This window comes from Bremia lactucae, linkage group LG6 (genome assembly GCF_004359215.1).
Source record: "Bremia lactucae strain SF5 linkage group LG6, whole genome shotgun sequence".
NCBI classification, from domain to species: Eukaryota; Oomycota; class Peronosporomycetes; order Peronosporales; family Peronosporaceae; genus Bremia; species Bremia lactucae.
The window spans coordinates 6,881,391-6,893,508 of record NC_090615.1 but is presented as its reverse complement, the minus strand read 5'-3'; positions in this window follow the sequence as shown (position 1 = coordinate 6,893,508).

Here is a 12,118-nt window from a genome sequence, read left to right as displayed (position 1 = left end):
AATACTAACTACACGTTTATTTACTGTTACAGATGTGCATGTTGCTAGGCGAACTGTCAACCTTGTTATAGGTATACTGCACTCAACGAACTTAAGCCTGCAATTTTATAGCAGTTATCGTCGATCGACGCCCCAAAATCGACTAGAGACTTAAGTGGCAATTTATTTGCTACTTTATTATCAAGGTGATGAGGTTAACCTCATCACCTGGGGCAGTTACAGACAATGTTTGTGTGTGAAAGCAACTTTTGTCAAAACGCCTGCAAGTTCTTTAGCCGTTGATGGATCAGTAGGGCGCTCAGCACCTACTGACCCCGACCATTTTTTGACGAACCGCCTCGCCGTTGCGATATCGCAACAGTGCCGAATCCGCGTCCTCCGCTGTTCCTAGCGGGAGGTCATGATCGTTTCGCTCAGTGTTTCTAGGCACTGCCCATGGGGCACTACACATATAGACAACGGTTACATTTTTGCAATCGTTTGTAATTTGATTTGCGTGGTTTCTCGCTTTTCTCATACGAAAGGTCCATAGATTCCGAACCTCGTTTTCTTGTCGTCTCGAAGGACGATAAGCTTTTGAGTGGACGAAATCCTGTTATAAAACTGAAGTCCTCCTGCTCTGCTGTAGCGAGCGCTTGGTCGAGCAGCTCTAGATCAAGCCGGAACAGGTGTGTCTTGACAGGACCGTTTACAAGAACTTTAATAAACACAGTCACCTGTGTTTGTTCATCAATCGAATGACTCACGATACAACTGACCAGGTATCGTGTATGCTGGGCATAAGATTGTGGGTCGCGCTTGCCCTGCTTTAAAATCTAGGAGCTCGACTCAAGCCCTAGATTCGGAACATGGCGGCCATATCTTTGCATGGGTCGGGTATTCAAGATTTCATACGACTCAAAAACCAATAAATCGCGAAGCTTGAGCTGAAAGGCCAAGAATTGGCACGTCCGGCTAAGTTGAATATGCTAAATTTCACTTTTGTCGCATCATCATTGATGCGACGAGCTTTAATGTCGTCGTGTAATTCGACGAACCATCTTGAAAATGAGTCGCCTTCGACTGCCTTAAACCTAAATATTTCTATCTTAAAGCATTCTGGTCGATGTGGAAGCGCCGGCCCGTTACAGCATGTAAATGCTGCTGTCTCAACGGTTTAAACTATTGAGTACCCTGTTTTCTCAATACCTCCGCGTGTTGATACCCTAGCTGGTGAAGCAAGGCTACTTTCTCTTAAGTTTCGTCGAGTTCATGTTGTATGAACTCGGCTATGGCCGCATGTTGTTCATCTGTGTTCAGAGTGAACAGTTTAGCGCCAACGGGTGACCCACCTATGACCGAACTCATTTGTGCGCTCTCCTTTTTAGGGTCACTCAAATGAGTAAACCTTTCATGCATGGCGCGATAGCTACTTGAGCTTGAAAGCTACCTCATTCTTCACCCAACATGTCCATGTTGGATGTAACGTGCATGGACCGTTGAACGGACTACGAAGTGCTACCAGGTGCAACGGTGCACCCTTTGCTAGTACTATAGCAGTACTAGACAACCTGCACTGATTACAGAGAAGGTGAGGTTGATCGGTTACTTCACGAACACGACGTGCGGAGGAAGATTACAGTTGACTTAGTAGTCGTAGCTACCAAAGGTTAGTTCTAAGGCTTTGGAATAGGAGACAGCAAACTGCATAAATATATTAAGGTCCTACGCAATGATCTTCTATCTACTACTAACTTTATTATGTTAATAACAAACTATGCATGGCTCCTACTTGCGCGCCGCAAAATTGTCATGAGACACGATTTTAAATCAATTAATCAATATAACCAATGTCTTATTGCGTCAAAATACCAAATATGGTAATATTGGAACTATTAGGTACAAAGTTTATAATTTTAAGAAACTGTACTTCTTTGTCAATTTCCTCTCATATGAAATTGTATTTATTATTTCTTTTATAGAAAATAAGATTTATGTAACCGGACACCCCGTTTCATAGTACCAACATCCATCAGTGCTGTGAACTTCGGCTGAATCTGTTCCGCAAACGCATTGACGAACTAGTGGTGCGAGTCAAGTATACTGCCCTTACGATCCTTCAAAGCAAGTATCGCTTGGATAGGGGTAACTTATTTTGACTTTCGTAGATAGCGGCAGCGTGTGCATAAAAGTAAAAGTGGCACTGGGGCGGGGGGGGGCACCAATGCCGGCACTATTGATCGTTGGCAAGTCCTCGTTCTACGGTCCAATGGGTTTAAGATCTCATCGTGTATTTGCTGACGACCGTCAGCCACGATGCACACTAAAACGTTTTGCCAAGCGTCTTCGCCTGTACAGAATTTCATAGCGGGGTGTCCGTTATATAACAATTATATCCGATAAGAGGAATAACAGATATTATTTTTCATAAAAGGAAATAAACAAAATTATTGCCTTTATTGATTAGTTACTTAATATTTCGAATAATTCCAAATTTGGTGATATTGGCGCAATCAAACATTCGTTCTATTGATTGGTAGATTTAAGTTTGGATCAACCCCGCCAATCGTCACACGACACAATTGTGTGGTGCGCAAGTAGGCGTCATAAACAGTTAGCTCTTTAAATATTTGAGCTAGTAGAAGATAGAAGTTCTTACGTAGGAACTTAATATATTAATACTGTTTTAATGTCTCCTATTCTAAAGCCTTAGAACTAACCTTTGGTAGCTACGACTACTTAATTACCTGTATTCTTCCTCTGCACGTCGTGTTCGTGAAGTAACCGATCCACCCCACCTTCACTGTAATCAGTGTAGGTTGTCTAGTACTGTTAAAGTACTAGTAAAGGGTGCACCGTTACACCTGGTAGCACTTGGTAGTCCGTTCAACGGTTTATGCACGTTACATCCAACATGGACATGTTGGGTGAAGAATGAGGGAGCTTTCAAGCTCAAGAAGCTATCGCGCAATGCATGAAAGGTTAACTCATTTGAGTGACCTTGAAAGGAGAGCGCACAAATGAGTTCGGTCATAGGCGGGCCAGTCGTTGGCGCCATACTGTTAACTCCGAACACAGATGAACTTAGCCGGACGTGACAATTGGGCCTCACAACTCAAGCTTCGCGATTTATTGGTTTTTGAGTCGTATGAGGTCTTGAACACCCGACTCAGGCAAAGATTTGAGCCACCACGTGCCGAATCTGGGGCTCGAGTCAAAGGCCTGTCAGCTTGCCCATTATCTTCGATAATGTAGTGTTTCGCGTCCTACAATATGCTTTGGCCCCATCTTTCAATCAAAGCAAGCTATTAAACGGTAGGTATTACCTTTCGGAGATGTCGATGACAGTATTAATGTTTTGTATGTTATTGTAGATCTACACGGGCTACGCGCATGCACGGGTACCTTTACAGGTAATATGGTTATTTCTTGTTCTCATAAATTCATGAATATCGAAGAAAGCAGTTCATAATTTGCTGTGAAAGACTTCGACGCAATCGAAGATATCACAACAAAACCCAGCAATATCAACATCAACAGAGTGCCATTGCGCAAAATCTTGCCACTCACAAGATCGATATGAGGCGGAAGTTCCGAGTAACCAACACATCATCAAACAGATTCTTGAAGAAGTTGGCCAAGGTGTGTATCACGCTATACAAGACCCAATTTTTTTATTGGTACGGTCAAGGGAACGGCCGACATCGACATCCACACGACGAAATCGCTTGTTATTTGAGGTTGCGGCACCTGCTCTTGCTGTATTCGATGCGACACTCATGATGATGACACAGACACTGTAACAGCGTGTATCGCTACATGATATTAATACTTGAGGTTGTTAATTAATATATTATCTAAAAGGTAGAGAATATTTGGAAAATATTACTTTATATAGTAATGCTCGGATTTCTTATCCATAGATAGGTATAAGCCGTTATATATATTTATACCGCAGACTAATCAGCTGTAAACGTTAACAAAGAGAGAGAGAGTCAGATAAGATTTCAATTGCATGTTTAGTATTAGTTTATAATCAAGTAAGCATTAACAGATAGAAAAAAGAAAAAAAAACATAACTATATTAGTACAGTTTCATTTAACCCTCTTTAAGGTAATTGTCTTAAAGAGAAGTCTTCCTCTGCACGTACTAGTGTACGTGAAGTGACGTAAGGCACCACTCGCAACTGAAGCAGTACAAGTCGCAGTGCGCCGATACACCTGGTAGCACTTTGTAGTCCGTCCAAGGACCACATTTCCTTCATCTAACATCGACATCTCAGATGATAGTGAGAATACGCATCACGTTTTGCGTGAAAGCAACTCCTTTCTAAGTGACATAAAAAGGAGTGCGGTCGAACGAATGAGTTCGACCGTAGGGAACGATGCCATCTTGGCCATGCTGTCCGGTTTGGACAAAGATGCCCTCCATTCAGCCATCGCCAAGTTCATACAAGATGAACTTGACGAGGTGTAGGAGAAGGTAGCCTTGCTGAATCAGCAAGGCTCTCAACAGGCAGAACTGTTGAGGTTACAACAGGTACATACCCCTATACCTGGATGACGCATACACGTCGTCCCGAAACCTTTAACGATTAACATCTCTAAGTATAGGGGAGTCGAAGAAGACTCCCTCTTGAGATGGTTTGTCGAGCTGGACGATGCCATAATGTTGAAGATTGATGTGTTCATCGAAAGTGTTGCGCTTTATGCATATGCGTGTATAAGAAAAATATGACAAGGGATCGTATGACAAGAATAATACGGAGAATTTGTATGTGGAGTTTATCGTGTGTTGTGGCTCAGTTGGGTAAGGCATGGCGGTGCATCCCACAGGTCACCGTTTCGATACCCGGCAAAGACAAAACGTAAAACCTTCGGGAACTGGTGTTTGGGATTTACCAGCACTGTACGGCCAAACAAGGACGTCCTTTATTTTATGGTAATCCAGATATGTGGGAAAGGGGGCGCAGCGAACGATAGGAAAGAATTAACGGTAGGATAAAGTTAACGGTAGGATTGAGATATACTCAAAATATAAATTACTTTCCGGTTTGCAATCTCGACCGTAAGCCCATCTTCAAGCTCATAGCGTTATGCAATATAACAGGTTATGAGCCCAAGCAACAACTCCAGCTTCAAGATTGAGCCTTTTAACGGCTCAAACGACGTGCTTTGGAGCTACAAGATGAAGATGTACCTCATGTTCAAAGGGTTGTGGGAGCTGTCTCCGGTGTAGACGCTCCGAATGCAGTAAAGGAGCAGCAAGCGCACGCCGCGATCGCGCTGAATCTGAGTGACGCGCAATTGATGCACATTATCGACGCGACGACGGCGAGAGAGGCGGGAGGAAGGCTGGCGAAGTTTTATCGCACACAAGACATGGTGAATCGACTTTGGCTTAAAATAGAAGCTTGCGTCGTTTAAGGATACAGCTTCAAGCATCAGTGGTCACATGACAGAGCTTGAAGACCTAGTCATGAAGATGATTAGCGTTAACTGCGGGCCAAGTGAAGAGGACGTATGTGCAGTGATGCTGAGGAATCTGCCTGCAAGCTACGAGAACTTAATGCAGGCGTTTCGCATGTCGGTGTCATATTTTAATTTCACCGACCTCGTGAGAAAGTTGATTGCTGATGAAGTGCGGCACAAGGACACGGCACGGGTGGAAGAAGCAACGGCCCTTTACACAAGTAAGAGAAACGGCAAACAGCACCCCAAGAAGCAGCAAGAACGGCGTACTAAGAAACCTTCAGGAGCGTGTTTTAACTGTGGCAAGGTCGGCCACCATGCTAGGGATTGCCGTTCAAGTCGTGAACCAAAAGAAACTCGAGAAGGAGGACACGACCACTTTAACGTCGCATTTAATGCTAGCGAAGAGTCCGTCAGCGACTGCTGATTATGGACAGTGGCGCAGCTGCAAACATGTGCAAGGACCGAAAAGCTTTTGTGGAGTATGAGGAAGTGTGCCAGGCGCGCAGTATATCAAGCGCGAAGAGTAATGTGAAGCTCAAGGTCACCGGTCACGGAACGGTGAAGCTGCGCGTTTGGACCGGTCATGCTTGGATCGACGCTCGCCTCGAGAACACTCTCCATATCGAAGGTCTGTCAAAGAATTCATTCTCGCTTACGGCTGCATCAGCGCGAAAAATGACAGTAGAGATCACGCGCAACGAGTGCGTTGTGAAGCGGGGCGGGGCACAAGTTGTCACTGGAAGGAAGCAGGGCTTCCTGATGTACCTCAACGTTGAGGCTGGTGCGGAATGTCACGTAGCCGCATATGAGAGCGAGCTATGGCACAGAAGACTGAGTCACGCATCGTACGGGACGATTAGTGGTATGATCAAGAATGGAAGGATCAAAGGCGTGGAAATGAAGACCGACGTCGTGTGTGACGTATGCGCAACGTCCAAGCAAGTGCGCAAGTCATTCAAGGCAAGCGAGGAAGACAAGGGACTCAGGAAGAGTGCGCGTTTTGACGGTATCGTGTGCTCCAATATGCTTCGACCAATCACTTCAGCTTCAAGATCCGGCTTTAAGTACGTTGTGAGCTTCATCATGATGAAGAGCCGGTACGTGACGGTTTATCCGTTGCGAAAGAAGAGTGAAGTCATGAGCGCGTTCACAAGATTTAACCGGGAGATCAAGATAGTGTCTGGGACTAAGATCAAGGTCAGTCGAAGTGACAACGGTGGCGAGTACCGAAACGCAGCAATGGACAGTTTCTGCAAAGAGAAATTCATCAAGCAAGAGTACACAGTTCCATACAATCCTGAGCAGAACGGCATGGCAGAGCGCATGAATCGTACTCTGGTAGAGATGACGCGCTGCATGCTGAAGGACAGCGGTCTCGACAAGTCTTACTGGTGCGAAGCTTGAATGACAGCAGCAGACATTCTGAACGTGGTTCCAAACTCGTCGAACAAGCAGTCAAGTCCGTCCGAGATGTTGTTTAAGCGAAAGCCGCGCATCGATCACATGCGCGTGTTTGGTTCGCAATGCTACGCGCATGTTACACAGGAGAAACGAAAGAAGCTGGACGATTCGGGCGTGAAATGTTAATTTCTTGGCTATGCAAAGGATCGCAAGGCGTACCGACTACTTAACGCGGATGACGGCTCTATCATAATTTCAAAAAGCGTGACATTTGCTGAGCATTCCAGTTCGAAGGCAATAAAAAGGGAAGACGAGCGAATTATCGACATCATTGAAGATGAAGAGAATTTAGAGACGTCGACACTTGACGACAACGGTTTGGAGGCTCCAGCAAATGATGAAAGGCTTCGGACTCCGCCACTTCGAGCTTGCCTTGATCCGATTCGTAATAGCCAAAACGAGTCCAGTTTTTAAGGTCAGGTTCTCACTCGAGCATCAAGCACGTCTGGAAGAGACGGCGAAGAAGAGGGGATGATGCGACCAATTCGTAAGAAACGCGGTGTAGTGCGCTACGAACAAGAGTCTCCCAACCTTCGCCGCGGCCACTTTAATTTGGACGACTTCGAGGGAGAAGACAATTCGTTCTATTGTTTTACCGCAGACGACAATGGAGAACAAGCTTCAAACTACGAAGAAGTATTAAAGAGTTAGAACAAGAAGCAGTGGCTGAAAAATATACGGATCATGCTTCGTTTCGCACGGCCGTAAACAGCCCACACCTCTCGCAAAGAATGGCGAGGTGGCTATCCTTCTTCGCGGAGTATAATTTCTTCGTGGAATATAAACCAGGACGACTTAATGTCGTCGCTGATGCGTTATCACACCGACCCGATTTCGAGTCGGCAGTGCACTCCAACATTGAGAATATCCATACTGTTGCAACACCCACTACGAGTGTTCCGTCATCAACCTTGGTTGATGACATAAAGAAAGCCCACAAAGAAGGTAAGGACCTTCTATATTTAATGGATCACCTAATGAATCCATCCAATAAATTTTATAAAAATTTATTGAATTTATATCGATCGTCATCCGATCGATACACAACACGCAACGGCCTTTTGTATTACACAGCCGTTGCCGGCGACACTCCACGTGTCGTCCTCCCAACTCACAATAATTCGCGCTTGCGCATCATGTATGAGTGTCACGATGCACCAACAAATGGGCATCGTGGACGTGAAAAGACTTACCCCACCGCTAGTCGGGACTTTTGCTGGCCCCGCCAGTATCCGTTCGTGCGCAAGAACATTCGTGCTTTCGAGGTATGTCAACGGGTGAAGCCTAGCCCTTCATCCCGTGCACCTTTTCAACCTCTACCACTTCCGGCAGAGTGTTGGCAGTCCGTATCTATGGACTTCGTCTTCGGATTTTCCAAAGACGATCACAAAACAATGGAATCCTTGTTTTTGGAGACGGATTCAGCAAGATGGTACATCTTGCTGCAGTACCAGAGGAGATCACGGCTCCGGGCTGTGCCCGTGTCTTTATCGACACGGTATTCAAACTCCACGGTCTACCCCGTGAATTGGTCTCGGATAGAGATTCTCGGTTCTCGGCGGAGTTCTGGCAATACTGTTCCGATCTCTCGGAACACGGCTGACTATGTCAATATTCGATCACCCAGAAACGGATGGTCAAACAGAACGCGTAAATCGCGTCCTCGAAAAGATACTTCGAGGTTACGTCCAATCGTATCCGAATTGGAGCGAGTTCTTACCGATGGTCGAATGCGCCATCAATAATTCGGTGCATGTGTCTACAACGCATACACCGTTCTTCGTGAATGGCTTACGCCATCCTAGCATGCCCACCCAATTAAAGGGATCCATCAGTTTAAGGAAGGGTGGACTCGCACGAACAAAACCACTTCTGGCTCACCACGCGTCGAAGTTAACAACGACGCGACTGATGTCGATGTCGAAGATATCGACATCGAAGACGAGAATGATATTATGGCAGTACGCACAAAGCGTTCTGAAAAAGACAAAACAAATGAGTCAGCAGAAGAATTTCAGCTAACTCGAGAATGAATAATCCGTTTCGTTCAGGATTCCATTGCCATGCAGTGGACCGACAGAAACGGAATGCAGACAAACGTGGAAGAGCAAATGTTTATTCATTTAATAGTAATGATAGTGTTACTATCTACGGTAAGCTTACCTAAGCGATTGGTCACTATTGTGTGTAGCAGTAAGCTACTACCCAAGTTCATTTGGCCTTTCCGTGTACTGCATCGCAGAGGCAATGCGCACACAATAGAATTGCCACGTAGGATGCGAACGCACCCTATGTTTTACGTTGGTCGGCTCCACCAGTACCATCAGTACGCTGCTTCTTCCGAGGACAGATTTGATCACCCTTTTCAAGAATCCCAAAAGATTCTTGCGATCGCGAACCAGATTCTCATGTTGAACCTGAAGTTTTTCATGCCGGTTCCGAATATCCTCGAAATTGCGATGAGCTGACGACAGCCCATCGCGAACGCATGATATTTTCGTTCGTACTCCAACATGGAGTACGCAATCTTCGAACGGTCTTCCAACCGCTCGATTTGATGAGCCTGCACCGTCTGCTCCAATGAGCGACCCTTGCCGCGCTCGTGGTCAAGTCCCTCCTCCAAATCATGAAGAAAGTGATCGATTTTGTCGATTCTCGACATTAGATCCGACACACGATTCGGATCTAATTTTCCCTCCTCCACCACAACCATTGGTGGATTTCCGCGGTGGCCAACGATTCCTTGTGGAACGTATTCAAAACCACCGTGATGTGAAGGGGCAGCGAATGAGTTATCTGGTTAACTAGCGCGGTTATTCACCTTCGCATGACAGATGGGGGCCTCGTTCCCAGCTGGTTATTGACGTTGAGGGCCTCGTCTGTTAGTATAACGAGACTCATCAGATGGATTAGAGGGTCCATTGAAAAACGCGCGCCCCTGGCGCGTGTAAATCTATTGCAAAAAACGTCAATCGCATCGGCATCTCAATAGAGATGCGAGCCCTTCCCCAGGGGGAAGAAAGGGAGTATTCATCTCCTTTCACTCGTTTCGTATTGTCGACACAACATGGACACGGGTCGCCCTACGTGAGGCATGGAAGTCCTGCCTCACGAGACGACCGGTGCAATTTTAAACCTTGCACCGGTTGGATTCGTTTCTCAAACTTAACGCGAATTGCGTTAGGACTTTGAAGCCGCATCCAATGTCTTTGACATTGGAAAAAAACGCGCTTCAGGCTTGCATTAACGAGATTTTATCTCGCTTGTTGTTGCCACTATACCATCGATGCTTAAGAAAACCATCGAGGTAAAAATCTTCCTTAGCGCAAAAGTTCTTCGCGCTGGGATCCAGGCCATGTAGCTTTGCCGCAATAAATAAAGGATATTAATTGTGAGGAGTTGTCTCTCCAGACAAGTTACTGACTAGCCGTTCGGGTAAAGCCACGGCTTTTTCTCAGGGTAAGACGAGACATTTTATTGTATGTACTCGGACACGGACCATGCGTCATTACGCACGGCCCTAAACAGTCCACACCTCTCGCAAAGAATGGCGAGGTGGCTATCCTTCTTTACGGAGAATAATTTCTTCGTAGAATATAAACTAGAACGACTTAATGTCGTCGCTAATGCGTTATCACGCTGACCCGATTTCGAGCCGGCTGTGCACTCGAGCAGTGAAAATAATCCCACTGTTGCAACACTCATTACAAGTGTTCCATCATCACCTCTGTTTGATGACATAAAAAAGCCTACACAGAAGATAAAGACCTTCTCCATTTAATCGATCATCTCATGAATTCATTTAATAAATCTTTTAAAGATTTACCGGCTTTATACCGATTGTCGTCCGATCGATACACAACCCGCAACGACTTACTGTACTACATAGCCGTTGCCAACGACATTCCACGTGTTGTCGTCCCTACTCACAATGATTTGCGCTAGCGCATCATGTATGAGTGTCACGATGCACCAACAAGTGGGCATCGTGGACATGAAAAAACTTGTCTCACAGTAAGTCGCGACTTTTACTGGTCCCGTTAGTATCACTTCGTGCGCAGGTACTTTCGTGCTTGCGAGGTATGTCGACGGATGAAGCCTAGCCCTTCATCTTTTGCACCTTTCAAAACTTTCCCACTTCCGGCAGAATGTTGGCAGTCCATATCTATGGACTTCGTCTTCGGATTTCATGAAGCCGTCACAAAAATAATGGAATCCTTGTTTTTGTAAACAGATATAGCAAGATGGTACATCTTGTTGCAGTACCAGAACTGATCCTGGCTCCGGGTTGTGCCCGTTCTTTATCGACACGATATTCAAACTGCACTGTTTACCCGTGAACTGGTCTCGGATAGAGATTTACGGTTCACGACGGAGTTTTAACAATCCGTGATCCGATCTTGCGGAACTCGGCTGACTATGTCAACTTCTAATCATTCAGAGACGGATGTCCAGACGCAACTCGCAAATCGCGACCTTGAAGAGATACTTCGAGGTTACGTCCAATCGTGTCCGAAAATTGGAGCGAGTTTTTACCGATGGTCGAATTCGCCATCAATAATTAGGTGCATGCGTCTACAAAGCATACACCGTTCTTCGTGAATGGCTTACGCCATCCACGCATACCCACCCATTTAGAAGGATCCTCTAGTTTAAGAGGGCTCGCACGAGAAAACCATTTCTGGCTCATGCTCATCACGCTTCGAAGTTACCAACAACGCGAGTGATGTCGAAGCAATCGACATCGAAGATGAGAAAGATCTCATAGCAGTGCGCTTTGTGCGCACTGGAAAAGATAAAACAAATGAGTCAGCAGAAAAATTTCTGATGGCTCGAGAATCAGTAATCCGTTTCGTTCAGGATTCCATTGCTAACGCAGTGGACCGACAGAAACGGAATGCGGACAAACATGGAAGAGCAAATGTTCATTCATTTAATATTAATGATCTAGTGCTACTCTCTACGGTAAACTTACCTAAGCGATTAGTCACTAATGTGGGTAGCAGTAAACTACTACCCAAGTTCATTGGGCCTTTCCGTGTACTGCATCGAAGAGGCAATGCGTACACAATAGAATTGCCACGTAGGATGCGAACGCATCCTACATTTTACGTTGGTCGGCTCCGCTCGAACCATCAGTACGCGGCTTCTTCCGAGGACGGATTTGACCACCCTTTTCAAGAATCCCCAAAAGATTCTTGTG